Source organism: Ranitomeya imitator, chromosome 2 (assembly GCF_032444005.1).
Source record: "Ranitomeya imitator isolate aRanImi1 chromosome 2, aRanImi1.pri, whole genome shotgun sequence".
NCBI classification, from domain to species: domain Eukaryota; kingdom Metazoa; phylum Chordata; class Amphibia; order Anura; family Dendrobatidae; genus Ranitomeya; species Ranitomeya imitator.
In genome coordinates, this window is record NC_091283.1 from 367558963 (window position 1) to 367583008 (window position 24046).

The 24046-nt window shown below is 43.9% G+C and overlaps 1 protein-coding gene and 1 pseudogene across 1 annotated transcript in view; both read right to left on the bottom strand.

Moving 5' to 3' along the window:
* The window catches only part of LOC138663916 (oocyte zinc finger protein XlCOF22-like), a 64640-nt gene extending 49792 nt beyond the window's left edge, over positions 1–14848 (bottom strand). Inside the window, exon 1 of the mRNA XM_069750286.1 lies at positions 14795–14848. The gene's annotated coding sequence lies outside the window, so the exon portion shown is untranslated. The remainder of the gene's footprint in view (positions 1–14794) is intronic.
* The window catches only part of LOC138663928 (zinc finger protein 665-like), a 256803-nt pseudogene that overhangs the window by 160262 nt on the left and 72495 nt on the right, over positions 1–24046 (bottom strand).

Consider the following 24046-nt stretch of genomic DNA (forward strand, 5'->3'; position numbering starts at 1 on the left):
AGGATTGGAGACATGGGCAGAATGTAGATACAGGGCATGATTGGAGACACGGGGCAGAATGAAAGACATGGGGCAGGATTGGAGACAGATCGTGCAGGATCATGGGGCAGGATTGATACGATGGAGACTGATGGGGCAGGATGGGAAGATCATATGGGGCAGGATGGATACTCATGAGGGCAGGATGCGAGAACATATGGCTGGAGACAGGAATGAGATACACGGGGCCAAGATGGGGGATATTATTATTACCATAGGGACTAATTAACCCCTTCCCGACCTGTGACACAGCGTATGCGTCATGAAAGTCGGTGCCAATCCGACCTGTGATGCATATGCTGTGTCACAGAATGATCGCGTCCCTGCAGATCGGGTGAAAGGGTTAACTCCCATTTCACCTGATCTGCAGGGACAGGGGGAGTGGTAGTTTAGCCCAGGGGGGGTGGCTTCACCCCCCGTGGCTACGATCGCTCTGATTGGCTGTTGAAAGTGAAACTGCCAATCAGAGCGATTTGTAATATTTCACCTAAAAAAAATGGTGAAATATTACAATCCAGCCATGGCCGATGCTGCAATATCATCGGCCATGGCTGGAAACACTTTTGTGCCCCCACCCCACCCCACCGATCTCCCCCCCAGCCCTCCGATCTGTGGCCCGCTCCCCTCCGTCCTGTGCTCCGCTCCCCCGTCCTCCTGTCCGCTCCCCCCGTGCTCCAATCCCACCCCCGTGCTCCAATCCAACCCCCTGCACACTGATCCACCCCCCCGCACACCGATCCACCCGCCCGCACACCGATCCACCCCCCCGCACAACGATCCACCCGCCCGCACACCGATCCACCCGCCCGCACACCGATCCACCCCCTCATGCTCCGATCCACCCCCCCCCCGTGCTCCGACGCCCCCCCCCGTGCCCTGATCTCCCCCCCTTATACTTACCTAGCCTCCCGGGGTCCGTCCGTCTTCTTTTCTGGGCGCCGCCATGTTCCAAAATGGCGGGCGCATGCGAAGTGCGCCCGCCGAATCCGCCGGCCGGCAGATTCGTTCCAATGTGAATTTTGATCACTGCGATAAAACCTATCGCAGTGATCAAAATAAAAAAAAACAGTAAATGACCCCCCCCCCTTGTCCCCCATAGGTAGGGACAATAATAAAATAAAGATTTTTTTTTTTTTCCACTAAGGTTGGAGTTAGAACTAGGGTTAGGGTTAGGGGTAGGGTTAGGGGTTAGGGGTAGGGTTAGGGTTAGGGGTAGGGGTAGGGTTAGGGGTAGGGGTAGGATTAGGGTTTCGGTATGTGCACACGTATTCTGGTCCTCTGCGGATTTTTCCGCAGCGGATTTGATAAATCCGCAGTGCTAAACTGCTGTGGATTTATCGCGGATTTACCGCGGTTTTTCTGCGCATTTCACTGCAGTTTTACAACTGCGATTTTCTATTGGAGCAGTTGTAAAACCGCTGCGGAATCCGCAGAAAGAAGCGACATGCTGCGGAATGTAAACCGCTGCGTTTCCGTGCAGTTTTTCCGCAGCATGTGTACAGTGATTTTTGTTTCCCATAGATTTACATTGAAATGTAAACTCATGGGAAACTGCTGCGGATCCGCAGCGTTTTCCGCAGCGTGTGCACATACCTTTAGAATTAGGCCATGTGCACACGGTGCGGATTTGGCTGCGGATCCGCAGCGGATTGGCTGCTGCGGATCCGCAGCAGTGTTCCATCAGGTTTACAGTACCATGTAAACCTTTGGAAAACCAAATCCGCTGTGCCCATGATGCGGAAAATACCGCGCGGAAACGCTGCGTTGTATTTTCCGCAGCATGTCAATTCTTTGTGCGGATTCCGCAGCGTTTTACACCTGTTCCTCAATAGGAATCCGCAGGTGAAATCCGCGGTAAATCCGCAGGTAAAACGCAGTGCCTTTTACCCGCGGATTTTTCAAAAATGGTGCGGAAAAATCTCACACGAATAGCCTTAGGGTTAGGGTTGGGTTGGAATTAGGGTTGTGGTTAGGGTTAGGGGTGTGTTGGGGTTAGGGTTGTGGTTAGGGTTACGGCTACAGTTGGGATAAGGGTTAGGGGTGTGTTGGCGTTAGAATTGAGGGGTTTCCACTGTTTAGGCACATCAGGGGGTCTCCAAACGCAACATGGCGCCACCATTGATTCCAGCCAATCTGTTTTTCAAAAAGTGAAATGGTGCTCCCTCCCTTCCGAGCCCCGACATGTGCCCAAACAGTGGTTTACCCCCACATATGGGGTACCAGCATACTCAGGACAAACTGCGCAACAATTACTGGGGTCCAATTTCTCCTGTTACCCTTGACAAAATAAAAAATTGCTTGCTAAAACATCATTTTTGAGGAAAGAAAAATGATTTTTTATTTTCACGGCTCTGCGTTGTAAACGTCTGTGAAGCACTTGGGGGTTCAAAGTGCTCACCACATATCTAGATAAGTTCCTTGGGGGGGTCTAGTTTCCAAAATGGGGTCACTTGTGGGGGGTTTCTACTGTTTAGGCACACCAGGGGCTCTGCAAACGCAACGTGACGCCCGCAGACCATTCCATCAAAGTCTGCATTTCAAAAGTCACTACTTCCCTTCTGAGCCCCGACGTGTGCCCAAACAGTGGTTTACCCCCACACATGGGGCATCAGCGTACTCAGGAGAAATTGGACAACTTTTGGGGTCAAATTTCTCCTGTTACCCTTGGGAAAATAAAAAAGAAAACGTATCTATTATTTTCACGGCTCTGCGTTATAAACTTCTGTGAAGCACTTGGGGGTTGAAAGTGCTCACCACATAACTAGATTAGTTCCTTTCGGGGTCTAGTTTCCAAAATGGGGTCACTTGTGGGGGGTTTCTACTGTTTAGCCACAACAGGGGCTCTGCAAACGCAACGTAACGCCCGCAGAGCATTCCATCAAAGTTTGCATTTCAAAACGTCACTACTTCCCTTCCGAGCCCCGACATGTGCCCAAACAGTGGTTTACCCCCACATATGGGGTATCAGCGTACTCAGGAGAAACTGTACAACAACTTTTGGGGTCAAATTTCTCCTGTTACCCTTGGGAAAATAAAAAATTGCAGGCTAAAAGATCATTTTTGAGAAAATAAAATGTTTATTTTATTTTCATGGCTCTGCGTTATAAACTTCTGTGAAGCACTTGGGGGTTCAACGTCCTCACCACACATCTAGATTAGTTCCTTTGGGGGTCTAGTTTCCAAAATGGGGTCATATGTGGCGGGTCTCCAATGTTTAGGCACACAGGGGCTCTCCAAACGTGACATGGTGTCCGCTAATGATTGGAGCTAATTTTCCATTTAAAAAGCCAATTGGCGTGCATTCCCTTCCGAGCCCTGCCGTGCGCCCAAACAGTGGTTTACCCCCACATATGGGGTATCAGCGTACTCAGGACAAACTGGACAACAACATTTGGGGTCCAATTTCTCCTATTATCCTTGGCAAAATAGGAAATTCCAGGCTAAAAATCATTTTTGAGGAAAGAAAAATTATTTTTTATTTTCATGGCTCCGCGTTATAAACTTCTGTGAAGCACCTGGGGGTTTAAAGTGCTCAATATACATCTAGATAAGTTCCTTGGGGGGTCTAGTTTCCAAAATGGGGTCACTTGTGGGGGAGCTCCAATGTTTAGGCACACAGGGGCTCTCCAAACGCGACATGGTGTCCGCTAACAATTGGAGCTAATTTTCCATTGAAAAAGTCAAATGGCGCGCCTTCCCTTCCGAGCCCTGCCGTGTGCCCAAACAGTGGTTTACCCCCACATATGAGGTATCGGCGTACTCGGGAGAAATTGCCCAACAAATTTTAGGATTCATTTTATCCTATTGCCCATGTGAAAATGAAAAATTGAGGCGAAAATAATTTTTTTGTGAAAAAAAAAGTACTTTTTCATTTTTACAGATCAATTTGTGAGGCATCTGAGGGTTTAAAGTGCTCAATATGCATCTAGATAAGTTCCTTGGGGGGTCTAGTTTCCAAAATGGGGTCATTTGTGGGGGAGCTCCAATGTTTAGGCACACAGGGGCTCTCCAAACGCGACATGGTGTCCGCTAACGATGGAGATAATTTTTCATTCAAAAAGTCAAATGGCGCTCCTTCCCTTCCGAGCCCTGCCGTGTGCCCAAACAGTGGTTTACCCCCACATATGAGGTATCGGCGTACTCGGGAGAAATTGCCCAACAAATTTTAGGATTCATTTTATCCTATTGCCCATGTGAAAATAAAAAATTGAGGCTAAAATAATTTTTTTGTGAAAAAAAAGTACTTTTTCATTTTTACGGATCAATTTGTGAAGCACCTGAGGGTTCAAAGTTCTCACTATGCATCTAGATAAGTTCCTTGGGGGGTCTAGTTTCCAAAATGGGGTCACTTGTGGGGGAGCTCCAATTTGTAGGCACACGGGGGCTCTCCAAACATGACATGGTGTCCGCTAAAGAGTGGGGCCAATTTTTCATTCAAAAAGTCAAATGGCGCTCCTTCCCTTCCAAGCCCTGCCGTGCGCCCAAACAGTGGTTTACCCCCCCATATGAGGTATCAGCGTACTCAGGACAAATTGGACAACAACGTTCGTGGTTCAGTTTCTCCTTTTACCATTGGGAAAATAAAAAAATTGTTGCTAAAAGATAATTTTTGTGACTAAAAAGTTAAATGTTCATTTTTTCCTTCCATGTTGCTTCTGCTGCTGTGAAGCACCTGAAGGGTTAATAAACTTCTTGAATGTGGTTTTGAGCACCTTGAGGGGTGCAGTTTTTAGAATGGTGTCACTTTTGGGTATTTTCAGCCATATAGACCCCTCAAACTGACTTCAAATGTGAGGTGGTCCCTAAAAAAATGGTTTTGTAAATTTCGTTGTAAAAATGATAAATTGCTGGTCAAATTTTAACTCTTATAACTTCCTAGCAAAAAAAAAAAAAATTGTTTCCAAAATTGTGCTGATGTAAAGTAGACATGTGGGAAATGTTATTTATTAACTATTTTGTGTCACATAACTCTGTGGTTTAACAGAATAAAAATTCAAAATGTGAAAATTGTGAAATTTTCAAAATTTTCGCCAAATTTCCGTTTTTATTACAAATAAACGCAGAATTTATTGACCTAAATTTACCACTAACATGAAGCCCAATATGTCACGAAAAAACAATCTAAGAACCGCTAGGATCCGTTGAAGCGTTCCTGAGTTATTACCTCATAAAGGGACACTGGTCAGAATTGCAAAAAACGGCAAGGTCTTTAAGGTCAAAATAGGCTGGGTCATGAAGGGGTTAAGGGATATTATTACTGCAGTGATGTATTTATATTATTGAGGACACTGTTTTAAATGGGGGCGGTCCTGTTACTGTGTAGAGTGACACTATGTTGCCTCTTTTTCTTCATGTGGTGTAATGTAGAAGTTGGGAAAAATTAAGTAATGTGTTCTGCAAGCGGAGCTCGAGATAACTGTTATTTCCTGCAGAGACGAGTCCTGGCTGGATGAAGTGATGGAGGTCTGTGCTGGATGAAAGATGAAGGACTTCACCTAGAGACGTCACTGGTGAGTCAGTGTGTTACCTATACACTGACACTATACACTGTATACTATATACAGTGGTCCTCTGTATAATGTCACCGGTGATCACTTTATTACCTCTACACAGACACTGCATACTAAGTACAGATCACCTGTGAATACTGGCACTTATGGTGATAGTATTGTGGTTTTTTTTTGCTCTTTTGTTTTTTCTTCCTAACTGAAGGGTAAATTGACTAGATCAATGGATGTTTGACAGGTTATAGTTTCACACAGCAACTATTTTTCTGGAATAATCTGGTTCAGGTATATGATGACCCCGTCACAAGACCCCATCACATGACCGGGGGCCCACAGTGTCTGAACAGCCCAGGGCTCTGGCTACCCTTAATCCACCCCTGAGTACCGTAATATTCGTAATCGCTATAAACGTAACGAGTACTTTGTAAAAATCGCGTATTCGTTCTGAATAGCGAATACAATGCAAGTCAATGGGAAATACAACAACAAAATCCTCTAAACTGCATGCTCGCAAACGCCAGAAGCCTGACAAATAAGATGGAAGAACTAGAAGCAGAAATATCTACAGGTAACTTTGACATAGTGGGAATAACCGAGACATGGTTAGATGAAAGCTATGACTGGGCAGTTAACTTACAGGGTTACAGTCTGTTTAGAAAGGATCGTAAAAATCGGAGAGGAGGAGGGGTTTGTCTCTATGTAAAGTCTTGTCTAAAGTCCACTTTAAGGGAGGATATTAGCGAAGGAAATTAGGATGTCGAGTCCATATGGGTCGAAATTCATGGAGGGAAAAATGGTAACAAAATTCTCATTGGGGTCTGTTACAAACCCCCAAATATAACAGAAACCATGGAAAGTCTACTTCTAAAGCAGATAGATGAAGCTGCAACCCATAATGAGGTCCTGGTTATGGGGGACTTTAACTACCCGGATATTAACTAGGAAAGTGAAACCTGTGAAACCCATAAAGGCAACAGGTTTCTGCTAATAACCAAGAAAAATTATCTTTCACAATTGGTGCAGAATCCAACCAGAGGAGCAGCACTTTTAGACCTAATACTATCTAATAGACCTGACAGAATAACAAATCTGCAGGTGGTTGGGCATCTAGGAAATAGCGACCACAATATTGTGCAGTTTCACCTGTCTTTCACTAGGGGGACTTGTCAGGGAGTCACAAAAACATTGAACTTTAGGAAGGCAAAGTTTGAACAGCTTAGAGATGCCCTTAATCTGGTAGACTGGGACAATATCCTCAGAAATGAGAATACAGATAATAAATGGGAAATGTTTAAGAACATCCTAAATAGGCAGTGTAAGCGGTTTATACCTTGTGGGAATAAAAGGACTAGAAATAGGAAAAACCCAATGTGGCTAAACAAAGAAGTAAGACAGGCAATTAACAGTAAAAAGAAAGCATTTGCACTACTAAAGCAGGATGGCACCATTGAAGCTCTAAAAAACTATAGGGAGAAAAATACTTTATCTAAAAAACTAATTAAAGCTGCCAAAAAGGAAACAGAGAAGCACATTGCTAAGGAGAGTAAAACTAATCCCAAACTGTTCTTCAACTATATCAATAGTAAAAGAATAAAAACTGAAAATGTAGGCCCCTTAAAAAATAGTGAGGAAAGAATGGTTGTAGATGATGAGGAAAAAGCTAACATATTAAACACCTTCTTCTCCACGGTATTCACGGTGGAAAATGAAATGCTAGGTGAAATCCCAAGAAACAATGAAAACCCTATATTAAGGGTCACCAATCTAACCCAAGAAGAGGTGCGAAATCGGCTAAATAAGATTAAAATAGATAAATCTCCAGGTCCGGATGGCATACACCCACGGAACTAAGTAATGTAATAGATAAAACATTATTTCTTATTTTTAGGGACTCTATAGCGACAGGATCTGTTCCGCAGGACTGGCGCATAGCAAATGTGGTGCCAATATTCAAAAAGGGCTCTAAAAGTGAACCTGGAAATTATAGGCCAGTAAGTCTAACCTCTATTGTTGGTAAAATATTTGAAGGGTTTCTGAGGGATGTTATTCTGGATTATCTCAATGAGAATAACTGTTTAACTCCATATCAGCATGGGTTTATGAGAAATCGCTCCTGTCAAACCAATCTAATCAGTTTTTATGAAGAGGTAAGCTATAGGCTGGACCACGGTGAGTCATTGGACGTGGTATATCTCGATTTTTCCAAAGCGTTTGATACCGTGCCGCACAAGAGGTTGGTACACAAAATGAGAATGCTTGGTCTGGGGGAAAATGTGTGTAAATGGGTTAGTAACTGGCTTAGTGATAGAAAGCAGAGGGTGGTTATAAATGGTATAGTCTCTAACTGGGTCGCTGTGACCAGTGGGGTACCGCAGGGGTCAGTATTAGGACCTGTTCTCTTCAACATATTCATTAATGATCTGGTAGAAGGTTTACACAGTAAAATATCGATATTTGCAGATGATACAAAACTATGTAAAGCAGTTAATACAAGAGAAGATAGTATTCTGCTACAGATGGATCTGGATAAGTTGGAAACTTGGGCTGAAAGGTGGCAGATGAGGTTTAACAATGATAAATGTAAGGTTATACACATGGGAAGAAGGAATCAATATCACCATTACACACTGAATGGGAAACCACTGGGTAAATCTGACAGGGAGAAGGACTTGGGGATCCTAGTTAATGATAAACTTACCTGGAGCAGCCAGTGCCAGGCAGCAGCTGCCAAGGCAAACAGGATCATGGGGTGCATGAAAAGAGGTCTGGATACACATGATGAGAGCATTATACTGCCTCTGTACAAATCCCTAGTTAGACCGCACATGGAGTACTGTGTCCAGTTTTGGGCACCGGTGCTCATGAAGGATATAATGGAACTAGAGAGAGTACAAAGGAGGGCAACAAAATTAATAAAGGGGATGGGAGAACTACAATACCCAGATAGATTAGCGAAATTAGGATTATTTAGTCTAGAAAAAAGATGACTGAGGGGCGATCTAATAACCATGTATAAGTATATAAGGGGACAATACAAATATCTCGCTGAGGATCTGTTTATACCAAGGAAGGTGACGGGCACAAGGGGGCATTCTTTGCGTCTGGAGGAGAGAAGCTTTTTCCCCCAACATAGAAGAAGATTCTTTACTGTTAGGGCAGTGAGAATCTGGAATTGCTTGCCTGAGGAGGTGGTGATGGCGAACTCAGTCAAGGGGTTCAAGAGAGGCCTGGATGTCTTCCTGGAGCAGAACAATATTGTATCATACAATTATTAGGTTCTGTAGAAGGACGTAGATCTGGGGATTTATTATGATGGAATATAGGCTGAACTGGATGGACAAATGTCTTTTTTCGGCCTTACTAACTATGTTACTATGTTACAAGTAATTTTCTTCTGGACCCTACAAAAGGGGTCTAGGGGCCTGAGTAAAAGGCTGAAATGGATGGGAAAGTGATGAAACAGAATGGGAAGAGCCTGGAGAATATGCCTGCATGCATTTCTGACTCACATATGGTTTCTGGGAATAAGTTTGTTGCAGTATTACGCTACTTTTACAGATACAAAAGAACAACTATCAAACCTAACCTAAATTGCATTTAACACACCAAAAAGGTTAAGAAACAGTTTTTCCTGCAAAATCACTTGTATATAAGGCTAAATAAACCAGAGAAACAAAAAATATCCATTTTACCATTTGTTCACACCTACTGTTGTTTTTTTTTTCGCCTTTTACAATTGGGAGGGCCCTGACTTATACATTTTGTAGGTCCCTCTGTAATACATCATTTTAGTTAGCTATTCCCCAGCACTTTACAAGGCCAGCTACAACTTACCAGTAGGTATGTTGATGTTTGACCTGAGAGGCCTCAGGTGGCCCTGTAACATGCATTTGGAAGGACTGCTGTTACTTATACATTTGAGCGGTCCCTCCCTCATTTATACTCAGATAGTGGAATACACATTCCATAGCAGTTTACAATGTGCCCATTGTAGCTTTGGGCTTCACCGTCCTCCTCCTGCCCTTCCTCCATGTGATTCTGAGGCCTTAAATTCAAATGCTCAGAGGGCCTGCAGTAGGCCGGAAACCAGAGTTTAGTGAGAGCCCTCATGTGGCCCTGTAACATACGTTTGGAAGTGCCCTCCTCTAGAGATTTTGGAGGGCCCTCTTGTGTACATTTGAGAGTGCCTTCATTTATTCATATTGTACGTCTCTCACTCAATTATTTAACTAATTTAAGGGCAGAGACTACATGGAAAAAGGGAAAGCGACATGGAGTATTTGAAGGTAGCAGTGAGTGCGGCCTGCGATCCTCAGGTTTGGGTGAACTCTGTGTAACAGAAAAATAAATCTGCACTAGTCAACTGGATGACAAGCTCAATTATATCTCTTGGCAAGTCAATGGAGAAAGGATATATGATGCCCCCCTCCAGGATGGGTTGGAGTATTGACAATATTCCCCAGATTATATCGGAAGAGAAGACTTCTTGATACTGAACTACTTAGTCGAGTGCAGAATGTGCATCATATTTCAACAAATTACTCCTGGGGGCTGTGTCATAGATGCAGTAAGATACCATGACAAGGTCCTCCCTTGACAAACATCTACGCTGGACTACTGTAGTAGTTGTGGGCCTGAATACAAGTTTTCAGAGGGCCATCATTCAGTCATCAACAGTCAGTGTACATTTATGTTTAATATGTATCCACTATCTCAGTCACAATGTTGCACAACCCAGCAATGTTTTTTTGACAGCTAGGGGATACATATTCAATAGAAATCTACAGTCACCCTATCTCAGTCACAATGTGGGACAACCTGTCACAAGGGCCTCCAATGACAAATATTAGTTTGGTAGGACCACTCTACATTGAAGATTTGTCCACTGCACAATGTGCATAGGATTTGTAAAAAAATAGCCCTATGGGCTGAGTCATGGTTGACGCAGGAAGCCACCATCCCAAGGGGCCTCCAATCACAAATAGTAGTTAGGCTGGAGTAGGAACACTGTCCTAGTTTGTCCTCTGCACAATGTGCATAGGGTTAGTAAAAATTAGCCCTATGGGCTGGGTCATGGTTGACGAAGGAAGGAAACGGGTTTTATGGGAAGGGGTTGACGTTAACAGCAGTAGTATGAATCAGCATTTTTGGTGAATTTAGTTTGGCTTGCTGTCATCTGGAGGGATTACAAACTGTGGAGATATCCAGTCCTTGTTGAATTTAAGAGTAAGTCTGTCTGCATTTTCCGTGGAGAGGCGTGTGCGCCTATCAATGATGACTGGCCCAGTGGAACTGAAAACATTCTCTGACATCACACTAGCAGAAGGGCAGGCCAGCACCACCAAGGCATATAAGAAAAGGTCGGGCCAAGTGTTCAGCTTGCACACTCAATAATTAAAGGGAACTGAAGCGTCAGAGTGGACGCACGTATGGTCACTTAAGCACCCCTTGACCATGTTCTGCAACTTCTCTCTCTTTGGCATTGCTATAGACACAGAAAGCCCTTGCTGTTTTGCTGGTTTATTGAAAATTGCCCAATTTGTGCACATTTCCTCTGTTGGACCTGATGTTCGTGACTCCCCCCATTATCTCTTGGTGTTGAATACAGCGACTACCTCTGCCACCAGCATTGTCTGAGGGTGATGTTTTCAGCACCTGATCTACAATGGCCTTCTTGAATGACTCCATTGTAAAACTCTTTGGTGACTCCAAAATGAGAGAAGGACATTTCTCCTTATACTGAGGATCGAGAAAGGTGGCCAACCAGCATTGGTTGTTGGATAAAATGTGTATCACGCAAGGGTCTTGCCACAGACACCTACACATCAACTGTGCCATGTGAGCCAAGCTGCAAAAAGGCAAATGTTCTGTGTCCCCAACAGTAGAAACAGTACCCATCCTCTCCTCACACTGACTCGCCTTCTCCTCCACCTCCTCTTCTCCAGTCCATCCAGGCTGCATAGACATGAAACTTGGGTTGGGTGTCCCCTCTATAGCATTAGGAGTTCCCTCGGTAGCACAGAAAAAAAGTCCTCTCCCACCTCATTCTCGTCACCCAATGTTGCCTCAGAATATTGGCTGGGCTGGGTAGTATCACCCATTGTGAAATCTGGCTCTATGCCAACATGCTGGGCACTCAAAGCTTCCTCTTTGAGATTATGCAATGATTGTTTCAAGAGACACAGCAGCGGGATTGTTACGCTGATAATAGCCTGATCACTGTTCATGAGGTTGGTGCAATACTCAAAGTTCTCAAGAACCTCACAAATGTCAGCGATCCACACCCACTCGACAGTTGTTATGTGTGGTGGCTGAATCTCAGTCTGTCGGGTATGTTGAAGATGGTATTCAGCTACTGCCTTTTGCTGCTCACTAATCCTCGCCAACATATGATAAATTGAGTTCCATCGCGTGGGCAGGTCACAAATGAGTTGGTGACTTGGCAAATTCAAGCGCTTTTGCAGCGCTATAAGACCAGCAAAAGCGTTAGAGGAATGGCGGAAATGGGCACTAATACGGTGCATCTTCTCAAGTAGGTACGGCAAGCCAGGGTAACTTTTCATAAATTTCTGAACAGCTAGGTTCAGCACGTGAGCCATGCATGGCACGTGTACCAGCTTGCTGACCTTTAAAGCCGCCACCAGGATACGCCCATTATCTCAGACTTCCAGACCCGGAAAATTTTCCAGGAACACAGTGGATGCATCAAGGCTCTTCTGACCTGACACAGACTCAGTGCTTTTTTGTGCACCACTGACAACACCATGTCCACGTCCCTGTCCCTTAACAGGCTTTTTTGCCATTTTGGGTTTTGTACACAGATTTTCAGATGTTGATGGCACAAGCCAAGCTAGCTGTCACATCCAAAATAGTTGGGAAAATGGCCTGGTGCGTGCTTGGTAGCAGGCAGTAGGAAATGTTTGGACTACAGCTTTGCGTAGGGCTCTAACCACCTTTTAAAGTGGACTAATGTGGACAGCAGAAGCCAGGCTGTGACCCCAAAAACAGTGGGGAAATGGCCTGGTGGATGCTTGGTAGCAGGCAGTAGGAAATGATTGGACTACTGCTTTGCGTAGTGTACAAACCACCTTTTTAAGTGGACTAATGTGGACAGCACAAGCCAGGCTTTGACCACAAAACAGCGGGGTAAATGGCCTGGTGCGTGCTTGGTAGCAGGCAGTAGGAAATGTTTGGACTACTGCTTTGCGTAGGGCACTAACCGCCTTTTTAAGTGGACTAATGTGGACAGCAGAAGCCAGGCTGTGACCACAAAAACAGCGTGGAAAATGGCCTGGTGCATGCCTGGTAGCAGGCAGTAGGAAATGATTGGACTACTGCTTTGCGTAGGGCATTTACCACGTTTTTAATTGGACTAATGTGGACAGCAGAAGCCAGGCTCTGAGCACAAAAACAGCGTGAAAAATGGCCTGGTGCATGCTTGGTAGCAGGCAGTAGGAAATGATTGGACTACTGCTTTGCGTAGGGCACTAACTGCCTTTTTAAGTGGACTAATGTGGACAGCAGAAGCCAGGCTGTGACCCCAAACACAGCGGGGAAAACAGACTGGTATTTTCTTTTTTAGAAAAAAGGCAGCACTAAATGCTAGTACTCTTTGTGCTGGAAAAAATATTGCTTTGCCTCTAACAAGAGCTGTTTTAAGTTGGACACTGGAAGAACACTTTAACCTCTCCCTACCTAATACACAATCTCTCCCTCCCTGTACTCTGACTTTGTTGTGTCTTTAGCTCTGAAAAGAGCTATTTTTTTGTGGTATTTTGCATCTAGTGACTGGCTCCTTTAAACTGTCCCTGCTCGAGTATCTCTCTCTCCCTACTCAACACTGACCTAGTATACACTGCAGGTGGTCCTGAAAATGGCTTTTGTGTTATCAATAGGCCTAAAGACTCTCCCTAGCAGCTGAGTGATCTCTCCCTATGCTTTTAGAACGCAGGCTGCAATGTGCGCAAAATGGTGGCGGCAGGGCTTAAATAGACCCTATAACGCTGGGCGGCCAGCCAATCACAGTAATGCCACAACCAAGATGTCTGCAGCAGTACTGTGATTGGTTAAGAATCCCAGCATGTTTAGTGGTTGCAAAGGAGGCGCCAAAACTGCACAGCTGGGCATCCGAATATAGCGAGGCGAGTACACAAATACTTGCAAGGTAAGGAGTAACCCGAATACCGTAATATCTGTGCGAATAGTATCGAATACACTCGCTCATCACTAAAGCACTGAGAAGATGGGCTGAAGCCAGAGAGGAGCACTGAGGGCAGAGTGAAGCACTGAGAAGATAGCCTGAAGACAGATGAGCAGATGGCCTGAGGGCAGATATGAGCTCTGAAGAGACGTCCTAAGGTCAAAGATGAGTACGTAGAAACAGCTTGAGGGCAGATAATCGCTTAGAGGAGATGGCATAGGGGCAGAACGGAGCACTGAGCTGATGAGCTTGGACTGATAGGAGGAAGAACTTAGGTTTGAAACATGCTGGGTAGAAAGTTGATTGAGCTCATTATAGTCAGTGGGGCTAGTCTGGCTGTGTGTTCAATGGGATATCAGTCCCAGGCTGCTTTCCATTGTTCTGCTCCAATAATGGACAAGACAACAAAAAGGTTTAGAGGTAAACACAGCTTTCAGGGGTTGTCCATCACATCCTAATGTAGCCAAGAGAGAATGAACGTGCACCTCATATTCTGGCCCAATTTAGGAGGTGTAGATTAGGATTCTCAGGCAGCTTGTCCCTTATGAGCTCACATCTCGCTGATTGCAGGAGCTCTTAAATTCCGCAGATGCTGTAATCAGCAGTAATGGTCACTTCCACATGGTTAATCAGACCATGGCCAACTCGTTATGTGATCGCAGTTGTATTGTTGGTTGCCATGGCAACGGGAAAATAAGAATAGTTCAGGATTTGGGAAAATGAAAACATAAAACTATTTTTTTCCCAGGAAATATCTGATATCACAATAACTGTACATTTAAAGTGCAAAAATAACTATGTAATTTCAGCCATTTTTTTTCCATTCCTTAAAAATATGACGCTAACTGTCGATCAGTGCGGTATCTGCACCCTAAATGTCAACAAAAGACCACAGATCCCATAAAATGAAAACCTAAATACAGCGATAAAGAGAAAACAGAAATGTTATGACTCGAGAACTGCGGTGATGCAAAACTTCATAATTTGCCTGATAATGAAGGGGTTAATGCCCCCCGTCCCCCAGTAATGGGGAACCTCCAGCACCTACCTCCACCTGCAGAGCCGCACACCAGATATACGGCTCTTCTGTGCGGACAGGACCTGTGATGAGGTCACAGTCATGTGATCAGTCACATGGAGGGGAGGAGTCAGGGGTCACATGATCAGGGGCCTCAGTGTATGCAGGACTGTGATGTGTGGGTTGTCATGGTGCTGGATGAGGGGAAGTTTACTGCATGTGTGGAGGGATTGAAGATGTGGATGCAGCAGAGCCGTGTGTGTTCAGAGCGTAGCCTTGTGTGTATGATGTGTTTTGAGCAAAGCCGTGTGTGTATGGAGCAGAGCTGTGTGTGTATGATGTGTATGGAGTGGAGCCGTGTATGTACAACATGTATGGAGCAGAGCCGTGTGTGTACGAGGTGTACGGAGAGGAGACGTGTGTGTATGAGGTGTACGGAGCGGAGCTGTTTGTTTACAGCCATGGAGCCGTATGTACAAAGTTTAAGTTGAGCCGTGTGTGAATGCTGAACAGTGTATTGTCTGACGGGTGCTCGAGTTTGGCATATTGTGGATTGGATAGACAGTTTTTTGAGTGGGACTGAGGGAAGCCCAGTGGTCATCATGGTTATACATCGGTACCAATAACAAAGTCAGAGGCAGTTTAAAAGTCCTTACAAATTATTCCTGGGAACTAGGAGAGAAGCTGAAGGCTGGGACCTCCAAAGTGGTGTTATCAGAAATACAGCTCTGGCAAAAATTAAGAGACCACCACATCAAAACCCTGTCATGGGCAGCCCAATCTCCAGACCTGAACCCCATTGAAAACCTCTGGAATATAATCAAGAGGATGATGGATAGTCACAAGCCATCACACAAAGAAGAACTGCTTACATTTTTGCGCCAGAAGCAGTGTGAAAGACTGGTGGAAAGCATGCCAAGATACATGAAAGCTGTGATTAAAAATCATGGTTATTCCACAAAATATTGATTTCTGAACTCTTCCTGAGTTACTGAGTTAAAACATTAGTATTGTTGTTTCTAAATGATTATGAACTTATTTTCTTTGCTTTATTTGAGGTCTGAAATGAACAATTTACATTTTTACTCAAAAATATACCTATAAAGAGAAAAATCAGACAAACTGAACATTTTGCAGTGGTCTCTTAATTTTTGCCAGAGCTGTACTGCCGGTGCTATTAGTGTTAAGCTAACGTCACACTATCAGTATTTGGTCAGGATTTTTCATCAGTATTTGTAGCCAAAACCAGGAGTGGGTGATAAATGCAGAAGTGGTGCATATGTTTCTATTATACTTTTCCTCTAATTGTTCCACTCCTGGTTTTGGCTTACAAATACTGATGTAAAATACTGACCAAATACTGCTAGTGTGACGGCAGCCTTACTCGAAAGACAGCGGGAGCTTAGGGAGATAAATAAGTGATGCAAAAATTAGTGCAATATGGAAGAGTTTGGGTTCATGGAGAACTGGGCCGACTTCTGTCGGCTACAGGTTCTACAGCAAGGACGAGCTGCACCTCAATGTAGAAGGTACAGATGTACTAGGGGAAAGAATGGTCAGACGGATGGAGGAGCCTTTAAACTAGGATCTGGAAGGAGGGAGGGTAGTTGTGCTAATAGAGTAGACCGAGAGAGTGAGACAGTAGGGTTAATGAGGATTTAGAGGGGCTGGGACATGCAAGGAAAGTAGGGAGGTGAGTAGGAGTAATAAATGTGCTATTAGTATTGAATGTCTGCTGGAAAATGCAATAGGTCTTGCAAACAAAATGAATGAATTGGAGACTCTTATGTCGGCCACAGATTACGATGTGGTGTGCATTATGGAAACCTGGCTGGATGAAAGCTGTGACTAGATGACAAGTGTAGAGGGTTAAACTACATTTAGAAAGGCCTAGGAATGGCAAAACCGTGGAGGGGTGTGTATTTTCATTAAATCCAACTTCAGACCTGTGCTCAATAACGACATTGGAGGAGCTGTGACAATGTAGAGTCAGCATGGGTAAATGTACATTTAACTGGAAATAATGAAAGGCTGCTAATTGGAGTTTGCCACAAGAATCCTAATATAGCTGAACAGGTAAAAAAGGAAATGCTGCAACAAATTAAAAAGGCAGCATATTATAATAAGGTCATTATTATGGGGGATTTTAACTATCCAGACATTCAATGGGACATAGAATCTTCTGGTTTTACTAAAAGCTGTAAGTTCTTATCCACAATTTAGGGCAATTACCTCTCTCGGTTGGTAGATAAACCAACTAGGGGAAATAATCTGCTGGATTCGGTCATGTCAAATAGACCAGATACAATTTCAGATCTACAGGTTCTGGAGCGTTTGGGATGCAACGGCCATAATATGGTATGTTTCAAATAAATATTATATTTAGAGACTTTAGTAAAGCTAAATCCAATCAATTAAGGGAAGAGCTTAATCATGTAGACTGGGACCATGTCATCATGGTAACTGAGGATACCAAATATAAATGGGTCATGTTTAAGGATATACTACTAGAATCCTGTAGAGAACTTATACCCTCTGGTAATAAAATGTCCAGGAATAAAAATAAACCATTATGGATAAATAAAACAGTATAAAGTATAAGAAGACTAAAACAAAGGACATTGAAAACCTTGAATGCTGAGAACTCAGAGATTGCATTCCAGGAGTATAAAGATTTCCATAAGAAATGTAAAAAAGAAATCAAACTAGCAAAGTTATTTACAGAAAAAAAAATTGTTAGCGACATTACAATAAATACCACAAATATAATAAATAGATTAATGCTGAAAAAAAAATCTGACAGCATCGGCCCCTTAAAAGACGATAATAACAAGATAATTATAGAGTACAAAGAAAAGGCTGAGATATTAAACAGGTATTTTTCATCCGTGTGCACCAATGAACTGACTTCCAGGGATCATTCGACAAGGTAAAAATCAATGTTCTCCACCTGCTATAACAAGTTTGACACAAGAAGAAGTATGCCTGCATCTGAGAAAATTAAACATTGCCAAATCACCCAGCCCAGATGGCATTCATCCACGGATACTGAGGGAATTGAGCTCAGTAATTGACAGACTATTGTATCTCATCTGTAAGTAGACTTTCTACTTACAGGGTTGGAGGATGGCTGACATTGTACCAATTTTTAAGGAAGGTAAGAAGGTAGATACTGGCAACTACCATCCAGTAAGTTTGCCATCAGTAGTGTGAAAAGTTTTTGAGGGCATTATAAGAGATGGCCTGCAGAAATATATTGCAGAAAATAACATAATAACTGCCAATCGGTATGGATTCACGAAAGAAAGGTTGTTTCTAACCACCACAATGGGTTATAAGCAGGTAAGTGCAAATCTGGATGTTGACCATGATGTGATATATATACATATGACTTTGCAAAAGGCATTTGGTACTGTACCACATGACAGCCTTATTCTGAAGCTCCACAAGCAGGCACTAGGGGAAACTATATGCAGATGGGTATAGAACTGGTTAAAGGGATTGTCCACTCTTAATCTGCAAGTGTACAGTCACTCTATATGACTGCAGACTTGTGACTCCTCATATCATGTGCACTGTGCTCTGTGAGGATTCTCTTGACGCTGTAAGCGGTGGGTGCGTGACCCCAAGTATGTGATTTGCATAAATTCATTCACGAGCCAACTAGATGGGCACAGCCTCGATCAATTCAAGTGTATTGAGCAAGTCTGAATACAGTCAATTTGGAATGTAGCCGGAAGTATGCAAATTGCATACTTGCAGTCACATGACTGCCCTGTACCGGCATCTGAGAATCCATGCAGTGTGCACAATGCAAGGATTCACAAGCCTGCAGTCACATAGAGTGACTGCAAAGTTGTAGCTTAAGACCGGATAACTTCTTTAAGAAACAGGAAACAAAGTGTCTTGGTAAATGGTACATTCTCTATATGGGATATAGTCAGCAGTGTGGACCATAATGATCTGTGTTAGGACCAATTAATTTTAGTCTTTTCAATAATTACATAATGACCTTGTGAATGGGATTGAGAGTGAAGTCTCAGTCTTTGCTGATGACACAAAATTATGTAGGATAATAACAACTAATCTTGACCGTACAATATTGCATCATGATCTGCATAAGATGTCTGAATGGACAAACACCTGGCAGGTGAGGTTTAATGTTGATAAATGTAGAGTAATGCACATGGGACAGAATAATCCCATTGCTTAATATACATTAAGTAGAAATATACTCGGGACTACAGAACAGGAGAAGGACTTGGATATTCTGGCTAAAAGTAAGGTGAGCAGCAGTACTCAATGTCAAGCAGCAGCCGCAAAAGCAAACATGATTTTAGGGTGTATAAAAAGGAGATAAAATTCTGGGAGTCAAATATATTATTATCTCTCTATAAATTACTTGTGAGGCCACATCTAGCTTTTGGCTCTATATTTTAAAAAGTATATTTGGAAGTTAGAGTCATTTCAAAGGTAACGAATAGAGATGAGATGGAGGCCTCCCATATGATGAGGTTGGAAAAGTTGAAAAAAGCCTCTGAGGAGACCTCATTAATATGTATAAATACTGTAGATGTGTGGTCATTACAAAGGACTGGCACACAACTGTTGGTGGAGAAGTCTCAATGTTGTATATGTGGTGTTCGCAAGCCCTTTGTGTGGTCTGGTTAGTGTCATCTCAATCATAACCTTTTGCTCGATTTGCTCAAATTATTTCTCTGGTTTATTGTGGCAGTTAGATACCTGATTGTGTGGCCAGGAAACAACAATAAGTGCCCTAGTGTACGCTTGGGTGCCAACTTAATTCGAACCTGCTAAAGATGCCAGTAGTGAGGTCACTGCCATACCACTTCGTGAATTCCTCTTCCTTTGGGAAATAAGGACGTGCTCAACTTCAGTAGAGAATACCCAGCTGCAATTCTTCTTGTATAAAAGGTTGCTTGCTCTGTGCTTTCATGTGCAGAGAAATAAGGCAGCTCATTATACTTGTCATTGTGCTCAAAGTGCACTGCATCATTAACATATGGAGCAAGGATTAAGGCTAGTGATGAGCGAGTATACTCGTTGCTCGGGTTTTACTGAGCATGCTCGGGTGGTCTCCGAGTATTTGTTAGTGTTTGGAGATTTAGTTTTCATCACCGCAGCTGAATGATTTACAGCTACTATCCAGCTTGAATAAATGTGGGGGTTGCCAGGTTGCTAGGGAATCCCCACATGTAATCAAGCTGGCTAGTAGCTGTAAATCCTTCAGCTGCGGTGATAAACTAAATCTCTGAGCAGTTGCAAATACTCGGAGACCACCTGGGCGTGCTCGGGAACACCTGAGCAACGAGTATGTTCGCTCATCACTAATTAAGACTAGAAAGAAGTACATCTCTTTTACAGCCCACTGGGTTAATGTTTTTGGTGGCAGCGATGCACTACAGAAACCAGGACAGGTGGTGACACCTTCATGGTTAGGCCCTAGGTCTAGGTCTCAACACCAGACAGGACTTATTCACCTTCTTCTAAATGGATATCTCTCTATGCTCCACAGCAACAGGGAAAACATTATATCCACTCTCAAATCTCTCTGACTTTATACTTTTGTAAGCTGAAGTGCTGTCTTTCAAAAGCCATACAGCAGAGGAAATGATGCTCTGCGTCAAGAAGCATATATGCTAGATGGCTCCCCATTAGCTAGAATTACTGTCAGAGGTTTATCGCAACAGAGAAGAGCCAGAAGACGGCAATATCTGATTTCTCCTGCACTAATTAGAAGGACTTCACCTTCATATTAAATGGTGTAAATTTCTTTTGGCAGTGCAGGGGCTAATCTGCTCAGTTGATACTCATGGAGCATTAAGGCTCCGCTGTTCACTGTTAGCCACGCCCATTTCTAATATAAATTGGGTCCTGGTTAGCACTCATTGTCAGAGCTAGCTTATGCTGCATGGCTGGAGGTTGTTGGTGGTTGTTATTGGAGAAAGGCGGTTGGTGGATTCATCTGTGACTGTTGCTAAGTTTTGACGGTTTGCTAATTCCCTTTCTTCTCCTACTTTGGTTTAACCCCATCCTCTACTCCCCAATGCATTTCCCTCTTTATATTTGTGAATAAATTTGTATATTTTATATTTGTGAGTATATTTGTATGTTTTTCATTACCCCTGTTCGTATTACCTTGTTAGTCCGGTTGGTGTATTACAGTACACCACTACTCCCCCCCTGGGTGGGGGAAGTGTACAGACTGAGGATGGATTCAGGATCTAAGGCAAGATACGTGCCCCCGTCGTCTTCACCATCATAAGTAATCTGGGGAGCAGAGCTGTGGCGCCAATAGCATTAGAGACAAGGAAGGAGCCTCTGGTCCCGGGACACCCAAGAACAGAGTTTTTGACCATTACGTTGTGGCTGCATTGTGTTTGGGCAAGGTAATGCATGCTTCCTGCATGTCCTAATTTTGATAGCATTTTTTTTTTTTTTTAAAGAAGTGTTCTTTTAGAAGGTGCAGGCCATGGCCATGAAAGTGTTTTGTCATTTCAACCATTAACCATTTTTCCATGGTAAAGCATTGCCTACAGGCTTTGCAGAAACAAAATGTTTTTCTTGAGCATACCTCATTTTCAAAGTTGCAAAGTGATGGAATTCAATCCTGCATATGTTGCAGCATCTATACGAGCAGCATAAAGTAGTGACAAGAATGCAACAAGGAATTTGGGAAGAACAGCAACTTCTACATGTCCATCACCGCCATTGGGTTGTTGGGCACACAAGGACAATGCAGATGTGTGTGGAGAGGGACATTAACCCCTTCCCGACCTGTGACGCCACGTAGGCGTCATGAAAGTCGGTGCCAATCCGACCTGTGATGCCTATGTGGCGTCATGGAGGGATCGGGTCCCTGCAGATCGGGTGAAAAGGTTAACTTCAATTTCACCCAATCTGCAGGGACAGGGGGAGTGGTACTTCAGCCCAGGGGGGTGGCTTCACCACCCCGTGGCTACGATCGCTCTGATTGGCTGTTGAAAGTGAAACAGCCAATCAGAGCGATTTGTAATATTTCACCTATGAAAACTGGTGAAATATTACAATCCAGCCATGGCCAATGCTGCAATATCATCGGCCATGGCTGGAAACCCTGATCTGTCCCCCCCACCACCACCGATCTCCTCCCCGGTCCTCCATCCTGTGCTCCGCTCCCCTCCATCCTCCTGTCCGCTTCCCCGTCCTCCTGTCCGCTCCCCCCATGCTCCGATCCCCCCCCATGCTCCGATCCCCCTGTGCTCCGATCTCCCCCCCTCATACTTACCGAGCCTCCCAGTGTCCATCCGTCTTCTCCATGGGCGCCACCATCTTCTAAAATGGTGGGCGCATGCGCAGTGCGCCCGCCGAATCTGCCAGCCGGCAGACTCGTTCCAGGTACAATTTTGATCACTGTGATAAAACATATCACAGTGATCAAAATAAAAAAAAATAGTGAAGGAACTCCCCCCTTTATCAGCCCCATAGCTAAGGACAATAATAAAATAAAGAAAATATATTTACTTTTATTTTTCCACTAGGGTTAGGGTTAGAACTAGGGTTAGGGCTACGGTTAGGGTTAGGGTTAGATTAGAATTAGGGTTAAAACTAGGGTTAGGGTTAGAATTAGGCTATGTGCACACGCAGCGGATTGGCCGCTGCGGATTCGTAGCAGTTTTCCATCAGGCTTACAGTACCATGTAAACCTATGGAAAACCAAATCCACTGTGCCCATGGTGCGGAAAATACTGCGTGGAAACGCTGCGCTGTATTTTCCGTAGCATGTCAATTCTTTCTGCGGATTCTGCAGCGTTTTACACCAGTTCCTCAATAGGAATCCGCAAGTCAAATCCGCACAAAAAAAACACTGGAAATCCGCGGTAAAAATCCAGTGCCTTTTACCTGCGGATTTTTCAAAAATGGTGCGGAAAAATCTCATACGAATCCGCAACGTGGGCACATAGCCTTAGGGTTGGAATTAGGGCTAGGGTTGGAAATAGGGTTAAGATTAGGCTTGTGGTTAGGGTTATGGTTAGGGGTGTGTTGAGGTGAAGGTTGTGGTTACGGTTGGGGTTAGGGTTGGGATTGGGGTTAGGATTAGGGTTGGGATTAGGGTTAGGGGTGTGTTGGGGTTAGGGTTGTGGTTAGGGGTGTGTTGGGGTTAGGGTTGGGATTAGGGTTATGGCTAGAGTAGTTGGGATTAGGGTTAGGGGTGTGTTGGGGTTAGTGTTGAAGTTAGAATTGAGGGGTTTAGGCACATCAGGGGTCTCCAAACGCAACATGGCGCCACCATTGATTCCAGCCAATCTTGCGTTCAAAAAGTCAAATGGTGCTCCCTCCCTTCCGAGCCCTGACGTGCACCCAAACAGTGGTTTACCCCCACATATGGGGTACCAGCATACTCAGGACAAATTGGGCAACAACTATTGGGGTTCAATTTCTCCTGATACCCCTGCGAAAATAAAAAATTGCTTGCTAAAACATAATTTTTGAGGAAAGAAAAATGATTTTTTATTTTCACGGCTCTGCGTTATAAATTCTGTGAAGCACTTGGGGGTTAAAAGTGCTCACCACACATCTAGATAAGTTCCTTGGGGGGGTCTAGTTTCCAAAATGGGGTCACTTGTGGGGTTTCTACTGTTTAGGCACATCAGGGGCTCTTCCAACATAACATGATGCCCGCAGACCATTCCATCAAAGTCTGCATTCCAAAACGACAGTACTTCCCTTCCGAGCCCCGACGTGTGCCCAAACAGTGGTTCCCCCCCACATATGGGGTATCAGCGTACTCAGGACAAACTGGACAACAACTTTTGGGGTCAAATTTCTCCTGTTACTCTTGTGAAAATAAAAAATTGCGGGCTAAAAAATAATTTTTGGAGGGAAGAAAAACAATTTTTTATTTTCACGGCTTTGCATTATAAACGTCTGTGAAGCACTTGCGGGGTTAAAGTGGTCACCGGACATCTAGATTAGTTCCATGGGAGGTCTAGTTTCACATGTGGGGGAGCTCCAATGTTTAGGCACACAGGGGCTCTCCAAACGCGACATGGTGTCCGCTAACGATTGGAGCTAATTTTTCATTCAAAAAGTCAAATGGCGCTCCTTCCCTTCCGAGCCCTGCCGTGTGCCCAAACAGTGGTTTACCACCACATGTGAGGTATCAGTGTACTCAGGAGAAATTGCCCAATAAATTTTATGATCCATTTTATCCTGCTGCCCATGTGGAAATGAACAAATTGAGGCTAAAATACATTTTTTGTGAAAAAAAGTACTTTTTCA